Here is a 19539-nt window from a genome sequence, read left to right as displayed (position 1 = left end):
TGTATGGCTGTGAGAGCTGGACGATAAGGAAGGCTGAGTGCCGAAGAATTGATGCTTTCGAACTGTGGTGCTGGAGAAGACTCTTACGAGTGCCCTGGACTGAAAGGAGGTCAAATCAGTCCATCCTAAAGGAAATCAACCCTGACTGCTCATTGGAAGGACAGATAATGAAGCTGAAGCTCCAATATTTTGGCCACCTAATGCGAAGAGAAAACTCCCTGGAAAAGACCCTGATGCTGGGAAAGACTGAAGGCAAAAGGAAAAGGGGGCAGCAGAGGATGAGATGGCTAGATAGCATCACCGATGCAATGAATATGGACTTGAGCACGCTGCGGTAGAGAGCACAGGACAGGAAGGCCTGGCGTGCTCTGGTCCATGGGGTCACGAAGAGTCGGACACGACTGAATGACTGAACCACCACCACAACAAAACATATGAAAGAACATACCTTCACTGTAATAAAGGTTGAACTGCAGTGCTGTAGAATGGGGACACACAGAAACACACTCCTTGTAGCTGCTGGACACGGACACTCTGTCTTCAGCAGCGGGGCCTCTGGTTTCTAGTCAGGACTGGAGAATCTGAGGCTGCTGGACACTCACACACTGCCATCCTATGTGTGAAGGAGGGAAAAGAGGTCAGCGAGTTCCCTCCCCTCAATAACTTTATCTTCCTGGGGGGGTGGGGGGGGTGGCCTGGAGGGATCTCGCTCACCTGACCTCACCTGAACCTGACCTCACCTTCACAGACAATAAAAAAAAATGAGGCTACGTGCACTCCGTGACTCAGCCTCAGGCAGGCTACGTGCACTTTGTGACCCCCTCCCTCCCAGTGAAAGAAAGCCGTGTCATCGCAGGAAACTGCGTATTTATTAAACAGTTTTGTAGAATCCCTTTCACCATCTATGACTATTTCTTTCATCCCGATTTGCGAATTTTCCTTCGTAAATACTTGTGTAAAATTTTCGGCGGAGGAAAAAAAAAGGGTCCGCATGAGCTCTGGTCCGAGTAGACTAAGGCGCCCCATTGCAGGGGGGGTTCCATGGACCAGATGTGTCTGAATTTGATCCCATTTAACTTTTGGACGGATTTCTCTGACATCTCTACTTTAAACATGGTGACTTCATCAGACCATTTTTAAATCCTGCTCTGGATTGTTCCCTCTGATAGGTAGGGTCTGCTCTTCAGAATGTAATTTTGGACCAGCGAAAATGGTTGCTGTCAATTTTGCATCACCTCTTTAGCTACCAAAAAATGGGAGGTACAAAATAAACAGCCAACATTTTTCCTGGTCCCCGTTTACATCCTCAAGAGGAGACACTGCCTATCAGAGGGAACAATACTGATCTGGGTTGTAATAACTATCTGATACCCAAATGTTTATGTACATATATCCTAAAAGACTAATTTGTTCCTGCTTCATATGAAGACAGTAAAGGTCAAGCCAAGCTCCCCTTTCCACCCTCACTCACACATGTCAAAAGTGTGGAGTTGGGTATGTGAGTTCTGACAAACATGCTTCTCCCTTGCGCCCAGGTATTCACCTGCACATGGAACCGAGTAGAGAGCTCAGAAAGATGGAGAAATGATGCCACTTCTTCCCCTTATAATTATCAAAATCATAATGTTTATTATTATTATCCTCTCCAAACATCCAGGGAATCTTCCAAAGATCATCTTTGAGTCCACTGATTCAAGATGAACATCAGGTGACTTTTTGAATCCAGGTGCACATGGCAGACACATAAATGCCTCCTGTGCTGGGGAGGAGGTTTGGGCAGGGGAGGAGGAGTGTGTGGGTGTGAGGTTTACTTCTCTCATCCCCTTCAGATGGGAAGCCTCGGCTGGCTCTGCTCCATCTGTATTAGGAAAGCCACGTATGCGTCAGTCTTGCAAGGTGGCTTCGGCTTCTTCTCATTCTTTGTCTGTTTAGTTGAGAGGAGCAAACTCAAGGGGGGCGGCTGTGCCAGGTTTGTTCAGAATGATTCTGCTGCTGCTTTTGCTGCTGCCCCCGGCCACCTGTGGGATGTGCAAGGCCAAATGCTCCTTGACTTTGATCAGGGATGAATTAGACCCACGGAATTATTACAGGCCAGGGGACCACATCATCAGTGGGCTCATCTCTGCAACACGTCCTAGATTTCTCCCGTACTCTTTCAACAAGCCACCTTCCAACAGACTTCACAAGTAAGTCACGATGCATGTGTGATGGAGTTTTGCTACTCCACGCACTACTGATTTCATAAGCTCCTATCACCCAATGTTACCAGGTACTGCCCTGTTATCTGGAACCTAAATTGCTGTCCTGTTTTGCTTTTGTGGGAAGAATTTGAGGATGCATCAATGATAAATGACAGCTTGCCAGCCAAGTCAGGTGCTGCAGCTAGCCAGGCTCCTTTTGAACTCGAAAGTGTAGTAACATATTCTAGGACAGTGCGGTCTTTCTGCCATCCCATCAGTGAGGAGAACATACACAGTTATGGTGGCAAACACTGCTCCCATCTTCTATCCCCCATAATTTCCTATAAATTAACATTGCGAGTGTTAGTCTGGAATCCGTGTCCTAGAAGGGATGATCAAAAGAGTTGGGATTTTTTAGCCTGGGAAAGAGAAGATTCAGGGAGGATGTGATTGCAGGTTTTAAATATCTGAAGGGCTGTCCGGCTGAAAATGGAGCAGACTTGGCCTCTGTTTTCCTCGAGGAAAGGACTAGAACGGGTGCAGGGGGGATTTCAGGGAAGCAGATTATGGCTAAACCTGGAGAGAAGCTTGCTAATGTAGGAGTCTTTTGACAATGGAACCGACGGCCTCAGGAAGTGAGGTGCTCTCCCTCCCTGGTGGTATTTATGCATAGCTATTTTAGGTATGTCCCGTGGTTTATCAATCTATTTGATGATGATGATGACGACGACGACAATGCAATGGTTGGATCATCATCTTTCAGTAGCTGCATCCTGCGTTCTCAATCTTGCATTGAACAGGGAGTTGGATTACTTGCTCCTTCTAACTCAATTTTTGTGAACCGCCCAGAGAGCTTCGGCTATTGGGCAGTATAGAAATGAATGAAATGAAATGAAATGAAATGAATGAATGAATGAATCAATCAATCAATCAATCAATCCAGCATTCTGTGATCCATCTCGTAAGGATCCCCAATGTGGGATATGTGCTTTCCACAGCAGCTGCATGACATTAACGCAAGACCTCCTTCTTGCTCAGTTACTGTCAGCTTAGATCCCACTGGTGTATATGTAAAGTTGGGATTTTCTGCCCCAACCTGCATTACTTTACACTTGCTTCCATTGAATCTCTCTTCCTATTTTAATGCCCATTTTCCCAGTTTGGTGAAATCCTTTCAGAGCTCTACTGCTACTTCTGAATGAACTTCTGCATAGGACTATGAGCATGTAAGTCCATGTAATGAATTATTGCTTATGAGGGAGATGCTAGTCGAGCGGTGCTGTAAGGCATTTGAGCTTTCTGAGTAAGAGCATGTTCAGTAGAATGTTACGGCAACTTCCATACTAAATACAAAATGCATGCGCCAAGGTCTTCCAGGTGTGTAGGGTTTTTTTCTTCCTAAAACATAAATCATGTTGAAGATGGATTGCCAACGTGGCTTCCTTCCTTGTTCAATAGGTTGGCCGTGTAAACATTTTCATGAGTAATTAAAAAATATTTTTACACATTAGGTTCTGACTCTGCCTTTGGTCATACAGAAGGAAAAGTCCCCCCCCCCCGTTAGTCCCCCAACAACATATATGTGGCATTCAATAAAATGAAAACCTATGCCATGCTTTGAGAACCAGTTTTGGAGTCAGCAGAACTGTCTTGATTATGCATTCAAGTGGCAGGAGTTGTCTCCTCATTTGGTTTAAGTTTGTCTATTTCAAGTGCTGCACCTGCTTTGGAGATCCTTGGTGGATCACATATGTTCTCTCCTAATTCTGGAAAAGACAATGCTCTAGAACAGGCATGGGCAGAAAGAAGATCTCCAGATGTTTTGAGTTCAGCTCCCAGCATTCCTGATCATTGGCCATGCTGGTAGGGGATTCCGGGAGTTGAAGTCCAGAACATCTGGAGATCTAACTCTGCCCACCACTGCTCTAGGACAGCCTCCCCCAAATTGGTGCTGTCCAGGTGAGTTCAACTGTAACTCTGGTCATTCCCAGAGAGAAGTCCAACACATCTGGAGGGTACCAGATGGAGGAAGGCTGCTTTAAAAAAAGAGATGTAAGTGGACCTAAGTTGATTGTCATCAGTTTTCTAGAACCCAACAGTCACCTCTGTATATCATATTCTCTGTCCTGGTGAATCTGCTTTGGATGAATGAGAATTCCACTTGCACTTTCTGCCTCCTTATGGTGGATGTGGTGTTAAGGCTTTTGTGAGCCTTAGCTCACAATTTCTCTGTGTTTTGGTACTTGGTTGAAAACTTTGGAAGGGGGAGGGTGAACCATAGCTCTGTTTTACATCTGTTACTGTATTTTAAATCCCTGCATTGCTGCTAGGTTTTATTTTGGTTTGTACTTTTATACTGTAATTTCGAACTCTTACATTTTATGTATAGTATTTTTTTATGTCCTTTGTGGTTTTAATTCTTGAGAACTGCCCAGACAGCTTCAGCTATTGGGAGATATAGAATTGTAAATAACTGAATAAGTAGGGGGGTTTGTTTATTAGAACTTTAATAAAACTAGTTCCCTGGATTTCCAATGAATCCCCTTTTTAAAATTGGCATCATATTGCCCAGTCCTCTTTTACAGAGGCTGATCTTAGGGACATGTTACATATTTCTTTTAGAATATGGATATGTCATAATTTGCAACTATAAAACGCAGAGGACATGTTGTCTTGGCTTCTGCATGTTTTTGTGGGCGAAATGCTGCTGCTGTTTTTGCCATTTCTCACCGGTGGACAGGAGAGATGCTATGACTTCACTTCATTTGCAGTCTGATAGAAACAGACAACTTGAATTTCAGGATGTACTAGACAATGTTTTATGCCCAGTATGTGTTCTGGACCCCTTCATGGATCACTGCCTTGTTGTGGCGAAGGGGCTTGCGTAACTCAGTGAAGCCATAAGCTATGCCGTGCAGGGCCACCCAAGATGGACAGGTCATGGCAGAGAGTTCTGACAAAATGTGGTCCACTGGAGAAGGAAATGGCAACCCACTCCAGGATTCTTGCCAAGAAAACCCCATGGAATGTAACACAAGGCTAAAAGAGATGACGCTGGAAGATGAGCCCCTCAGGTCGGAAGGTGCCCAATATGCTACTGGGGAAGAGCAGAGGGTATTTCCAAGTAGCGCCAGAAAGAGTGAAGCGGCTGGGCCAAACCCGAAAGGACATTCAGCTGTGGATGTGTCTGGTGGTGAAAAGAAAATCCGATGCTGTAAAGAACAATATTGTTTAGGAACCTGGAATGTAAGGTCAATGAATCAAGGTAAGCTGGAGGTGGTCAAACATGAGATGGCAAGATTGAACATCGACATCTTGGGAATCAGCGAACTCAAATGGACAGGCATGGGCGAATTTAATTCAGGTGACCATCATATCTACTATTGTGGGCAAGAATCCCTTAGAAGAAATGGAGTAGCACTCATAGTCAACAAAAGGGTGGGAAAAGCAGTACTGGGGTACAATCTTAAAAATCATAGAATGATCTCAGTACGAATCCAAGGCAAACCATTCAGCATCACAGTAATTCAAGTCTATGCCCCAACCACTGATGCCGAAGAAGTTGAGGTTGATCGGTTCTAGGAAGACCTACAACACCTTCTAGAACTAACACCAAAAAAAGATGTCCTCTTCATCATAGGGGATTGGAATGCTAAAGTAGGAAGTCAAGAAATCACCGGGATAACAGGCAGGCATGGCCTTGGTGTACAAAATGAAGCAGGACAAAAGCTAATAGAGTTTTGCCAAGAGAACATGCTGATCATAGCAAACACTCTTTTCCAACAGCACAAGAGGCGACTCTACACATGGACGTCACCAGATGGTCAATATCAAAATCAGATTGATTATGTCCTTTGCAGCCAAAGATGGAGAAGCTCCATACAGTCAGTAAAAACAAGACCTGGAGCTCACTGTGGCTCAGATCATGAGCTGCTTCTTGCAAAATTTCAGCTTAAATTGAAGAACGTAGGGAAAACCACTAAACCGTTCAGGTATGACCTAAGTCATATCCCTGATGAATATACAGTGGAGGTGAGGAATAGATTTCAGGGATTAGACCTGATAGACAGAGTGCCTGAGGAACTATGGACGGAGGTCCGTAACATTGTTCAGGAGGCAGCAACAAAATCCATCCCAAAGAAAAAGAAATGCAAGAAAGCAAAGTGGCTGTCTGATGAGGCTTTACAAGTAGCTCATGAAAGAAGGGAAGCGAAAAGCAAGGGAGAAAGGGGAAGATATACCCAACTGAATGCAGAGTTCCAGAGAATAGCAAAGAGAGACAAGAAGGACTTCTTAAATGAACAGTGCAAAGAAATCGAGGAAAACAACAGAATGGGAAAGACTAGAGATCTCTTCAAGAAAATTGGAGATCTCAAGGGAACGTTTTGTGCAAAGATGGGCATGATAAAGGACAAAGAAGGCAGGGACCTAACAGAAGCAGATGAGATTCAGAAGAGGTGGCAAGAATACACAGAAGAACTATACAGGAAAGATCTGAATGTCCCTGATAGCCATGATAGTGCGGTCACTGAACTTGAGCCGGACATGATAGACAGTGAAGTCAAGTGGGCCTTAGGAAGCATTAGTAACAACAAAGCTAGCGGAGATGACAGTATTCCAGCTGAGCTATTTAAAATCCTAAAAGATGATGCTGTTAAAGTGCTGCATTCAATATGCCAACAAATCTGGAACACTCAGCAGTGGCCACAAGACTGGAAAAGGTCAGTTTACATTCCAATTCCAAAGAAGGGCAACGTCAAAGGGTGTTCAAACTACCGCACAATTGCGCTCATTTCACATGCCAGCAAGGTGATGCTCAAAATCCTACAAGCTAGGCTTCAGCAGTATGCAAACCGAGAACTACCGGGAGTACAAGCTGGGTTTCGAAGAGGCAGAGGAACTAGAGATCAAATCGCCAACATTCGCTGCATCATGGAGAAAGCAAGAGAATTCCAGAAAAACGTCTATTTCTGCTTCATTGACTACGCTCAAGCCTTTGATTGTGTGGATCACAACAAACTGTGGCAAATTCTTAAAGTGATGGGAGTACCAGACCACCTTACCTGTCTCCTGAGAAACCTGTACGAGGGTCAAGAAGCAACAGTAAGAACCAGACATGGAACAACCGATTGGTTCAAAATTGGGAAAGGAGTACGACAAGGCTGCATATTGTCATCCTGCTTATTTAACTTATATGCAGAATACAGCATGAGAAATGCCGGGTTGGATGAATCAGAGGTCGGAATTAAGATTGCTGGGAGAATTATCAACAACCTCCGATATGCAGACGATACCACCCTAATGGCAGAAAGCGAAGAGGATCTCAAGAGCCTCTTGTTGAGGGTGAAAGAGGAGAGTGCAAAAGCTGGTTTGAAACTCAACATTAAAAAAACTAAGATCATGGCATCTGGCCCCATCACTTCCTGGCATATAGAAGGGGAAGAAATGGAAGCAGTGACAGTTTTTACTTTCTTGGGCTCCAAGATCACCACAGACGGTGACTGTAGCCATGAAATTAAAAGACGCTTGCTCCTTGGGAGGAAAGCTATGGCCAACCTAGACAGCATAGTAAGAAGCAGAGACATCACCTTGCCGACAAAGGTCCGTCTAATCAAAGCTATGGTTTTCCCAGTAGTAATGTATGGCTGTGAGAGCTGGACTATAAGGAAGGCTGAGCGCCGAAGAATTGATGCTTTCGAACTGTGGTGCTGGAGAAGACTCTTACGAGTCCCCTGGTCTGCAAGGAGGTCAAATCAGTCCATCCTAAAGGAAATCAACCCTGAGTGCTCATTGGAAGGACAGATACTGAAGCTGAAGCTCCAATATTTTGGCCACCTAATGCGAAGAGAAAACTCCCTGGAAAAGACCCTGATGCTGGGAAAGACTGAAGGCAAAAGGAGAAGGGGACGGCAGAGGATGAGATGGCTAGATAGCATCACGGATGCAATGAATATGAACTTGAGCACGCTGCGGTAGAGAGCACAGGACAGGAAGGCCTGGTGTGCTATGGTCCATGGGGTCACGAAGAGTCAGACACGACTGAACGACTGAACAACAACAACAAAATGTGTCCTGGATCTCTTAAAACAACTATGAAGATAAAACTAAAACACAGATAGTATAGGGCTTAGAATAGAAGTAGCCCTGGAGATTTGACATGCTTTTAGTCTCTTAAAGCACAATAGAAATGCTAAGGATAATAGAACTGCAATGAAACTAGCCTCACCCACTCAAGAGGGCTCATTTAATGGAGTGGTGGTGGTTCCTGTCAGAACAGAGACATTTGGTTGTTGTTGTTTTTGCTGTTGCTGTTATTCCAACCCTGTCACACTACGTGGATGGCATTGGATCCCAGGTGAGTACTTGTAAGGTGGGGGGTTAGCTGCACTAGCACGAAAGCTTCAGTTGCCCCAAGTCTGTGTGGACATTTCAGTAGGGATGTACGAAAGTTCCGCCAAAGATCTCGGGGAGGCTGAATGCCAGCGCATTCGGCCCCCCAAAATCGGTGGCAGAACGGCCTGCCCCCCCGCCCCCCCCGGGACGAGACTTACCTTGAGCGGATCTTCCTGGTGGCGGCGGCTCCGGCGGGGGCTCTGGCATCTGTGCGGCAGCTGCCGCGGCCAGTCTTCTGACCGGCTGCCGCGGCCGCCATTTCCAGTTAAAAAAAAAAAAAAGTGATAGGCTACGTAAAGATTTACGTAGCCTATCATGGCTAGGTTTAAAAAAAAACACGTGATAGGCTACGTAAATGTTTACGTAGCCTATCATGGCTGACTTAAAAAAAAAAAAAAAACCCACGTGTACGCAAATGGTGGAGGAAAAAAACATAAACATTTTTATAAACATAAAACATAAACATAAAACATTTTTCTATGTAAAAAAAACCATTTACGTAGACTAAGATGGCGAAAATAAGGGGAACGGAAATAGCGTGTTTTTTAAGTGAGCCGTGATAGGCTACGTAAACATTTACGTAGCCTATCACGGCTGACTGCAGGGACGCAAACGGCGGTGGCTACGGTCGCCGCCATTTGCGTCCCTGCTAGCCAGCGGCCGGATGTCTGGCTACTGGCGGAGCCGGCCGGCGGCTCCGCAGAATTGCTGCGGAGCATAGCTGGCCAGCCAGGATTCCGGGGGGGGGGAGGAACGGAGCGCCTCCCCCCCCGTCCAGGATTCTGGGGGGAGGGACGGAGCACCTCCCCCACATCATCAGCATAATCCGCAAAAGGTAAGTGATTTTCGTACATCCCTACGCTCCAGAGAAGAGGCAAATCCAGGAGTGATTATGTATTATCAACTGCAGCGCTGGATAACATCCCATATGCCTGTCACCCAAATGATGCAGCTGTTAAAGGTGTGGCCCAGAATAGATCTGATTTCCCAGTATTTTGGAGCCTGGGTGAACATGGAAAGCCCTTAACATAATATGTAAACCAAAGGGATTTTTGTGTAATTAATTATTAATAGAACACAGAAAACCCAGGGTGCTGGCTGGGAGCAGCAGCTGAGACAAACCGACGTACCAAACTCTGGAATGTGGCTGACTGCAGAAACCTTATGGCAGAAATCTCAGAAGTGATGCAGAGCAAATAAGTAGGGGTGTACGAACCCCACTCACCCATCCGGTCCGCTGCATTCGCTGGGGGGGGGAGAGGTGATCCATCCCTACCCCGGAATCTTTTCCTGCTGGCTCCGCATGGGCCCATCCACAGCCAGATTTCTGGCTGCTGCCATGCAAATGGCGTCCAGCATATCTGACGCCATTTGCATCTCTTCCCTTGGCCGTGATAGGCTACATAAATATTTACATAGCCAATCACAAAAAGAGAAAGAAATTTGCTGTCCAAAAATTACATCCAGCCATCCCCCTAATTATTTTTCTGTAGTAAATATGACCAAAGCTACTGCCCCACTTACAGTGTTGTTGTTGTTGTTGTTCAGTCGTTCAGTCATGTCCGACTCTTCGTGACCCCATGGACCATAGCATGCCAGGCCTTGGTGACCTTCGGATATTTTGCGTATCAACTCCAATCAGCCTGACAATGGCCAGGAAAGCTGCAGTTGTTTTCCAAAATTACCAAAAACTGGGGGAAAACTGGGGGAAACCTGTTTTTCCCCAAAACAGGTTGGGGAAAACTGCCTCAGAGCAATGCAAAGAAACAAGGGCATATTTCAGTTTCCTTGAAGACAGGATGACGATGTGACACAATGTCTTTACAGGCAAGGATACATGTATTACTGGAACATGCTTTCCTTCTTGTTTGCCATTCAGAAGATCAACCAGAACCCAAAGCTCTTACCCAACATCACCCTGGGCTACAGCATCCAGGACAACCATTTCAATGCAAGAATGACTTCTGATGCTTTGCTAGACCTGCTCTCCACTGGGCAGGCCAATGTGCCCAATTACAGGTGTGAAACGCAGGATCAGCTGTTGGCAGTTCTTGAAGGATCTGACTCTGAAACCTCCATCCAGATATCAACCATGTTGGGCATCTACAAAATCCCACAGGTGGGGTAGTGGTTTGAAGGCTTCATCTACATTCACCAGTGGTTCACCAGAGAACTTTAATTTCCATGGACAGTATGGAGACCTATTACATAACAAGTTGGTGGGATGTGTTTTTCTAGGCAGCACAAGTGCTTATTGCCATTTTTTTGAAAGATTTACAAGGACTTTCAGTAGCTAAGGGCACAATCCTATCGGGGTAGGTGGCCGCCTCTGAACTCGAGGTTACCGCCTATCCAATGCAGGGCAGGAGAAGTGTGGGGGGCATTGTCCCCTCCACGCTTCAGCTGCCCTGCATTTATGGCTAGACAGCCGATTTTGGCTGTCTGGCCATGGAAACTTGGAGTTCAGGAAGCAGCAGCCAGATGACATGTAGGATGTGTGGTACTGGCATTTCTGACTTCCCTGCCCCGACACGCCCCCAGGAATGCCCGGTTTTTGCCACTCCGTTCTCCTCTTCCGAGCGCGGGGCGTGGGGCTGTTCCGTACTGCCTAGGAGGCAGCACTGGAGGAGGGGTGGTTGGTTCTCAGGGAAATGACCTTGGAGTGTGGGCTCCAAGGTCAGTTCCCTGAAACTGACCAATCCTATGGCTGTCTATCCCTGTCTAGCAGCAATAGGATTGCTCCCTCCATGGTAAAACAATGTTCTTTTAAAATGTTTACATTGTTTTAATTATGGGGCATTTGTCTTTTATCTTGCTGTTCACCACTGCAAAATCTTTGATGTGGAATGGTATATAAATGTTATAAATAAATAAATAAATAAATAAATAAATAAATAAATGCCTGCCTGCCTGCCTGCCTGCCTGCCTGCATACATACATACATACATACATACATAAAACAAGGTAGAGGGGGTAGTATTAGTAGAAAAATTGACTCAAAATTTATGCATAGAAAAAGGACAAAAGAAAATAGATACTTTTGCTCCTAGTGGTGGACTTTTATTGCATATATGAATAAAGATATGGATTTGATCCAAAAAAACCCTTTAGAAATATTTGGCTTACTTAATGCACAACCCCCCTTTAAATATAATGTTTATTTTTATATTCATATTTGTAATTTCCCCCTAAGACCCCTTCTTATTTCTGTTAATATGTTTTGTACTAAGATATGCTGTTTGAATTTGGGGGGGGGGGTATTTTTTCCCCTTTTTCCCCCTTTATTATTTTTATTTTACATGATGGATTTTGTTGCTGGCTGTTTATTGTATTTTATTTATATGGTCAAGATTAAATAAAGAATAATTAAAAAGAAGTTCATCAGAGACCTTCAATTTCCATCCAATGGTATAAATTTGGAAAATAAAATTACCACTTAATACAAATAATCTGGCCAGATTTCAGAAATCTGACTTGAAATCTGGTGAAGACTTGAAATCTGGTTCTGCAACAAAACAAACCATCAGTCTCTTATTTTCTTTGGCAGGTCACTTATGCTTTTGTCTCCCATGTTCTGAGTGATAAAACACAGTTCCCTTTTTTCTGCCGGATGGTCCCCAAAGAAGGAATCCAGCACCAAGGGATTGTGAAACTGCTCCTGCATTTCAGATGGACCTTGATTGGTCTCTTTGCATCAGCCACTGACAAAGGAGAGACGTTCTTGAAGACCTTCACAACTGAGCCCACCAGGAATGGTGTTTGTGTGTTTTTCTCGGAAACCATCGCAGGGCTGAATACAAACCAAGTAGTGGTCCTCACTGCTTTGTTCCAAAAGTGGAGACAAGTCAATGTCTTTGTTTATTCTGCAGAGCATAGTTCTTTCTTACCTGGAATATATGCTATACAAACAACCATTGAACACTCGATAAATTCCATTGTAGGGAAAGTCTGCATCACAACAGTTACACGGGACATCACCTTGAACTTGATGTATTTTGAGAAGCCTTTCCTACACATCGACGGATTTTTTTCCTTTTTAATCCAGACAAATACAATGGCAAACTATGATGATATTGTACACTTTTACTTAACCATCAAGCAGTTTGTGGAGAAAGCATTTAGTTGTTCCTATTCAAAGCATGCCCTGTCTGTGAAAGGCTGGACAAGATGCAGAGAGTATGAGAAACTGGAGGCCCTGTCCCAAGAAGACATGGAGAGAACTCTGTCTCTAGACACCTACATCATTTACAACACCATCCAGGCTGTGGCCCATGCCTTAGATGCTACTTATGCATCCAGATCCAAGAGGAGGGTGGTGGAGGGTGGAGGCAGGCTGGAAAACCAAAGGATACAGCCATGGCAGGTATTCCCATTTCCATCTGTTATGGTTGGGGTTTGGTGGGTGGGGTTTATCTTGTCCAACTATTAGTTCCCTTCCTTATGTGCTGTGAAAAAAAGAATCACTGATTGGCTTCCATTAGTAATGGTAAATCTCCTGACACTCCAGGTTGTTCAACTGCCTGGGGAGTTTCTAAGCCCAGTTGTCAAAGACGCCACCTTTCAGTCCAGCCCTAGGAAACTTACAAAAAATAGAAATGCTTTGGGATGTTCATGGTTAAACCCAGTAATGCAAAATTCAACAAAAACCTTGTGAAAGTATTTTTTAAAAAACGGTATTTTTGTAACCTTGCAGTCCTTTCCACCTGGAGGGGTATAACAACAGCAACAACATCCATTTTGAAACCATGCTGCCAAATGTCCAAATATTATCAGGAGTTTACTGAGGGTGGGGGTTGGGGAGGGGAAAGAAGATAAAGGGGGGAAACAAGCTTAGGCAATTATCACACTGACACCAAACAACAACAATAATAAAAACCCTCACATAGCCAGTTCCATGTTTCCTCCTTGACTACAGTCTGGATTCCAGAACATATGCAGAGTTCATTGGGAAAAAAAGAAGAAGATTGTCTGAGACAATCTTATCCTCTGATTAAACAACATATGGATGGCTCCTCAGTGGTGAGTGAACTCGTATTTTTATAGGAATTTGATTTCAATAAAAGCCAGCTCCTTAGCAGAAATTGATAGAAGTTTTGTCCAATAATGCCATAGCTTTCATTTGCGATGTCAGTGGTCCAGAAAACAGATCAACAGTTAAATGACTTAGTTGCTGAATTTTCCTTCCCAACAACTGTAAACTTACATTTCAAAAGGCTTGGCTGGTTTCAGCCAGTCAGCCCATTGTAAAAATGAGCAGAAGGATTTGGATGCACATTGGAGGACAAGGAAGTGCGATCAGCCTACACAGGCATCCCAGCATGGTGGCAACTTACCAGATGCTCTTGGAGGCACTGCTGAACTACATCAGCATGTCAGTGGTTGTCACACAAGTACCTCTGCTAGACATGGCAATCGTTTGTCCCACTCCAGAATCATTGACTTGGATTTGCAAAATAGGAAAATCTCAAACGTATTAGGGAGGTAAAATGTTTTGAAGTTATGGAGTGAATCCAGTTGTGAAACTACCTTTGCTGGTCCCTCTTTTTCCCTTCTTCTATGCCCTCAGAGGACACAGGTCCTCTGGTAATAGCCTCTGGCACTGGTTCAACTCCTCTGTCTCAGAACTGGTCTATTTCAAATGCTTCGATGCTGGAATAGGCCATCTTCTGTCTGTCTTATCCTTCCTGTCTCCCGAATGGGCTGCTACTTGGACACCAGTCGGTTTTCACTATAGCTCAGCCCTCTGTCTTCCAAAATGCCTCCCTCATTGGTAGGTCTATGTGTGGTGCCGCCCCCTCTACCGGATGCCTGGATGGCTCACATGTTTGAGAGCCATATATGTTTTTAGGTTTTCTGGCGACTTAAAATTGTGCCAATTTCTTCTTCTCCCCTTACTTTTGCACCAAAGAAGAGCTACATAGGATCAGGCCAAGAGTCCATCTAGTCCAGCATTCTGTTCACACAGAGGCCAATCAGGTCCCTGTTGGAAATTTGCTGGCTTTTAATGGTGCCCCAGATGTGCCCAGTGGAGTGGTTGGGGTATCTGTGCTTACAATAAGAGATGACCGGGATTGCAGAATTCTCCTCAGAGGACCAAAAGACATATGTGTCTTATGGCCAATGTAACAGAAAAGGGAAATTTATGTGTTGAATGGCGTTAGCTCCCCAATGCTAAGGCTGACAGGGGAATGAAATCAGAGGCTTTAAGTGTGAAAAAGACAAAAACAAGGATCAAGTTTGGAACTATCCTCGACCTCGAGTCATGACAGATTCAAGCCTGAAATGGGCAGAACAGAGTTATCCCATGTGGTTTCATGTTTCCTAAATGCTGGTGTTTTCTCTGCCATTCTAGCTTCATCCTTTCCTGAGAAATCCCCATGTTAACAATAAGTCCATCATGGATGGAGTGTATTTGGATGAGAATGGAGACCTGGCAGTCAACATGGACATCATGTACTCAGTGGTGTTTCCAAATCGGTCTGTCATGAGAGTGAAACTTGCGAGTATGGAAAGACAGGATTCCCCAGGCCTCAAGTTCACCATTCATCAGGATGCCATTGTGGGGAAAACCCCCAAGGTAGGGAAAATCATTCATTTCACTTCACTCTATTTGCCATCCCTTAAGCTGTAACAACTGTAACAAACTCGAGCTGCAGTTCCAGACAGCAGGCTCATAGAGCTACCAATCAGAAAGCATCATCCAGCGATTACATCTTTCTTTCTTTAATGGATATTCTGTGGGAAGTATAAAGATGGAAGAAGCAGTTGGACAGATTGGATGGTTTAAAAGGGTGGTTAGACAAGTGCCTGGAGGAAAAAGGCTATCAGTGGCTAGTAGTCTTTTTTTTTTATCATTTTGTATTTGGAATTTTAACAGAACAAAACAAACAAACAAAGGAACAAAACAAAGCAAAATTAAGAAATATAACAACTTATTCTAAAATCCTCAGTTTCAAATATTACAATATTCTAGGGAGAGAGAAAAAAGAGGGAGAAAGAATAGGTTACACGTAAATGTCAGTAACATCAGACCAAATATCCAAATATGAGTCCATTCGCAAGTTATGCCTATATACCACCGCATACTAAGCATGAGGTCATGCTTAATATTCTTTAGCTCTTTTAGGGATGTCAGAGAATTCCATGATGGATTTCGGTGAGCTCTGCTTTGCAAATGGTGGCCGTCCGCCTTACCTGCTCTCGTCCGCTCTGCTTTGCAAATGGTGGCCGTCCGCCTTACCTGCTCCCGTCCGCTCTGCTTTGCAAATGGTGGCCGTCCGCCTTACCTGCTCCCGTCCGCTCTGCTTTGTGAATGGTGGCCGTCCGCCATTTGCATACGCTGGGTTTCCCCCCCCCTTGCCGTGATAGGCTACATATATATTTACATAGCCTATCATAGCTCAATACAGGGACGCAAATGGCGGCAACTATGACAGCTGCCATTTGCATCCCTGCAGGGCTGCCCAGCAGCCAGATGTCCGGCTGTGGGCGGCCGGAGTCGGCCGGCGGCTCTGCGGCCAAGCCGCGGAGCAGAGCCGGCCGGGCAGGATTCCGAGAGGAGGGACGGAGTGTCTCCCCCCCACCGCGGATGCCCCTGCGCGGAGCCAGGTAAGGGATTCGTACATCCCTAAGCTCTTTATACAGTTGTGCTGAAGGGGAAGTGGCAAACTGAGCTATAAGAGATTTCAGCTTCCTATTTAAAAACATCTGTTGAGTTCTTTTAAGTTTTTTTTTACAAGAAGCATTAGAAATAATTTGGCCCTTCATGAAAATGAAAACATCTGGGTTTTAAACTTCTCATCATTGAGAGGAGAACCATTAAAGCACCAAAGAGCAGTGGGTTGGACTTGATGGTCTTTTGGGCCCCTTCCAACCCTATGATTCTATGATTCTATGAAGACTGGAGGCCCTAGAAGTGTCAGACAATTGCAGTTCCAAACATACTGGGGCACGATCTGACACTACCAATGTGGCAGTCTTTAACTTGGCATACTAAAGTGTAGAGATCAAAAAATAGTCTAATCTAAAACCATTATGGTGAACTGTTGAAATAAAAGGATACTCTCAGTTGGCAGGATATAAAATTCTCCAAGCATCAATTAAACCATGACCCATCATGTAAGCTTGCAGTGCCAGTCTAGCAGCAGATTCAGTCTTAGGAGGAGGTGTACTCCCATCTAACAAAGGATTTAAGACCTCATTGAAGTCCCCGCCCACCATCAAATAATTATAAGCGCTATCAATCAGTTTAGCAAAACAATCATGAAACATAGCTGGAGAAGCAATATTTGGCCCATAGACATCAATCGTAGCTATTAATTTACCCATATACTTCCCTACCAGAATCAAAAAACAGCCCTCAGTATCAAGAATCACCTGTTGAACTGAAACAGAAAGTCACTTATGAATTAAAATCACAACCCTTTTACACCATGTTGAAGTATCTGTAACGTAAGTTTCACCAACCCAGTCCTTTCACAACATCTGTCCCTCTCCAGCCATAAATGGGTTTCTGGTAAAAAGAAAAGACAACAAAATCTGACAACATGAAGCTCTTTTAACTTAGAAAGACCTCTTTTGCGAGCGGAGGTGGGTCAAAGAAGACACAGATAGCAAGGTTTCGGTTGAAAATTGGGCCACATTTATTGAAAATACCTGCAAAGTGGTAATTAGGACGGGCATCTAACTGTGTCAGCGGCTAGCTGGCACTTCTTGGGCGAAAACACACCCAGCCTGAGGGGTGGCGGTGATCTCGCCATCCCTCCAGACTGCCCCTTCTGGGGGAGGTAGACCTTCCGGTGTCACCCCCAACCCGGTGCCGCACAACACCTGGGTGAGTGAGGAGGGTTGGTCTCCCAGGCAACGCTTATCCCCCTGCCGAGCCACACAACCTGTTCGGGGGGCCTCAGGCATCAGCTGTCACCATAAAGTGCCTCTGCATGCACACCATCCCTAATCTCTTTCCGCTTTGGCCCGTCCTAGCTGCCAACTGAAAAGTGACCTAAGGGATTGTAGTAAATTTGCCTACTGGATGCACCCCAGCCCCAATAACAGTGTGAAGTAGGCAAAGAGACACACAGTAAAGGCCAATTAACTGTGAGCCAAAAATTCCTTCATGGCTCCCAAAAGGGGCAACCGGTATAAACCCACACTGCTTAAGGGAGGGCGGGAGGGAGCTGTGCGAGCGAGAGAGCATTGTTTGGGAGGGGGTCAGAGCTTAAGGCAACTCTCCCAGCACCCTTTCTAATTGGTGGTGCCACCGGGGGTTCCAATGACCCACACCCACGTCATCTCTCCCCACCCACCCGCTATATCCCCCCCCCCTTACAGCCAGACGTGCTGGCACCGGGGTTAGGGCATTTCTGCTTGTTTACATTTCACAGCCCCTTGATGTTCCATGAAGTCATGGCAAGCGTTGAAAAAGCAAAAGCAAATTAATTGCCCCTGCGCCCAAACACATCTTTCCACATTTACAGAAAATAACTAATTTTGTGTAACATCAGGGATATGACAAATACATCCTTAGTTTACATTTCAACCAACTATTTCAAACATCATCAGATGAGTTCTTATTGCATAGAAACTGAGAAAAAAATAAAATTATTCAAAAATATAAACAATAATTGAAAATAAAAACTCCAAAATAAAAATCAAGACTGGCTCCTAGTCTCGATGGCTGTGTGCTACCTCCAGTACCAGAGGCAGTGAGCCTATGTACACCACTTGCTGGGGAATGTGGGTGGGAGGGTGCTGTTGCACTCCTGTCCTGCTCGTGGGTTCCTGGTCGACAGCTGGTTGGCCACTGTGTGAACAGAATGCTGGACTACATGGACTCTTCGTCTGATCCAGCAGGGCTCTTCTTATGTTCTTATTTTTCCACTAGCAGCAATTCTTCAAGATCTTGAAGACAGCAGAGCTTTCCTCAGCTCTGCTACCCATCTGTGCATTCCTTCAGACACAAGCTGTTGGATCACTTTGTTTGAGGGCCACACCACAATTTTGTCCCTATGTTTCGGTGTGTTGGCTGAATTGTGTTCTGCCATTAAAACCAGACATTGTGGGTAGTCGGATTTATGAGGTTTATTGAGAAAATGGTGAACAGGCATCTGACGTTTGCCTCTTCAGGACTCTCACTTTCCAGTAAACATGACAGAAACTCTCCATCAGGAGGGTTAATGAGTTCCATGCTCTCAGATTTTCGGAATCCACTGTGAGTGATCCAAGGAAAAAATGGAGGTTTGTAAAATACATGTATGTGAGGCTTGTTTGTCAGAGCAATCATAGACCGTTTTTCTTTCCTTTTCTTATTATCCACATCACAAAAAGCAAATTTAAAATCAGTCATGCAATTGCTACAGTGGAACGCAGGATAACCTTTTTGTTCAACTTCCTCAAAATAAAAACTGCCATTGTTTTGATATTTCATAGTTTTGATATTGACCTAACAGGTCATATGAAGTTTTTCAAACACTGACAATGGATATTAGGAATTCACTACCCACAATACATTTGGTCTTGTGTATGCTTTCTTAGTATATCATTCAAAATGTGTCTTTTCTGTGTTTTGTAACCGTACAGAGGTTTCTCTCATAAGAGCTTCCATTTGCAAAGAGTCAAATTTAATGGCATTAAAACATCTGTCCAATTCCCATTTTCCCAAACAGGCTGTCCTAGGGCTAACAGATCTAATTCTGGCAGTATTTTATTTATAACTGCATGAGTGTAAAATTCCACAGAAATGCTAGAAAGGTCAGGTTGTATTATTTTTAAGGAGGAAACCACTGCATCTCTAAGCAAAAAAGGGTACTTTTCAACAGATCAAAATTTTTATCTGCATCTTCCATGGCTTTGCTCATTTCCTTTGCCATGTACTCAGAAACTCCTTTCCAAGTGTTATTTTCTTGAAATTGCCCTGGAACACCAATACTTTTTCAGATGCCTCTCTTTTGTGTTTTATTTTGACCAT

This window comes from Heloderma suspectum, chromosome 2 (genome assembly GCF_057233095.1).
Source record: "Heloderma suspectum isolate Gila_16-S chromosome 2, 16-S_ref, whole genome shotgun sequence".
In the NCBI taxonomy this organism is placed as follows: domain Eukaryota; kingdom Metazoa; phylum Chordata; class Lepidosauria; order Squamata; family Helodermatidae; genus Heloderma; species Heloderma suspectum.
The sequence above is the reverse complement of the archived record's forward strand: the minus strand, read 5'-3'. Positions refer to the sequence as shown.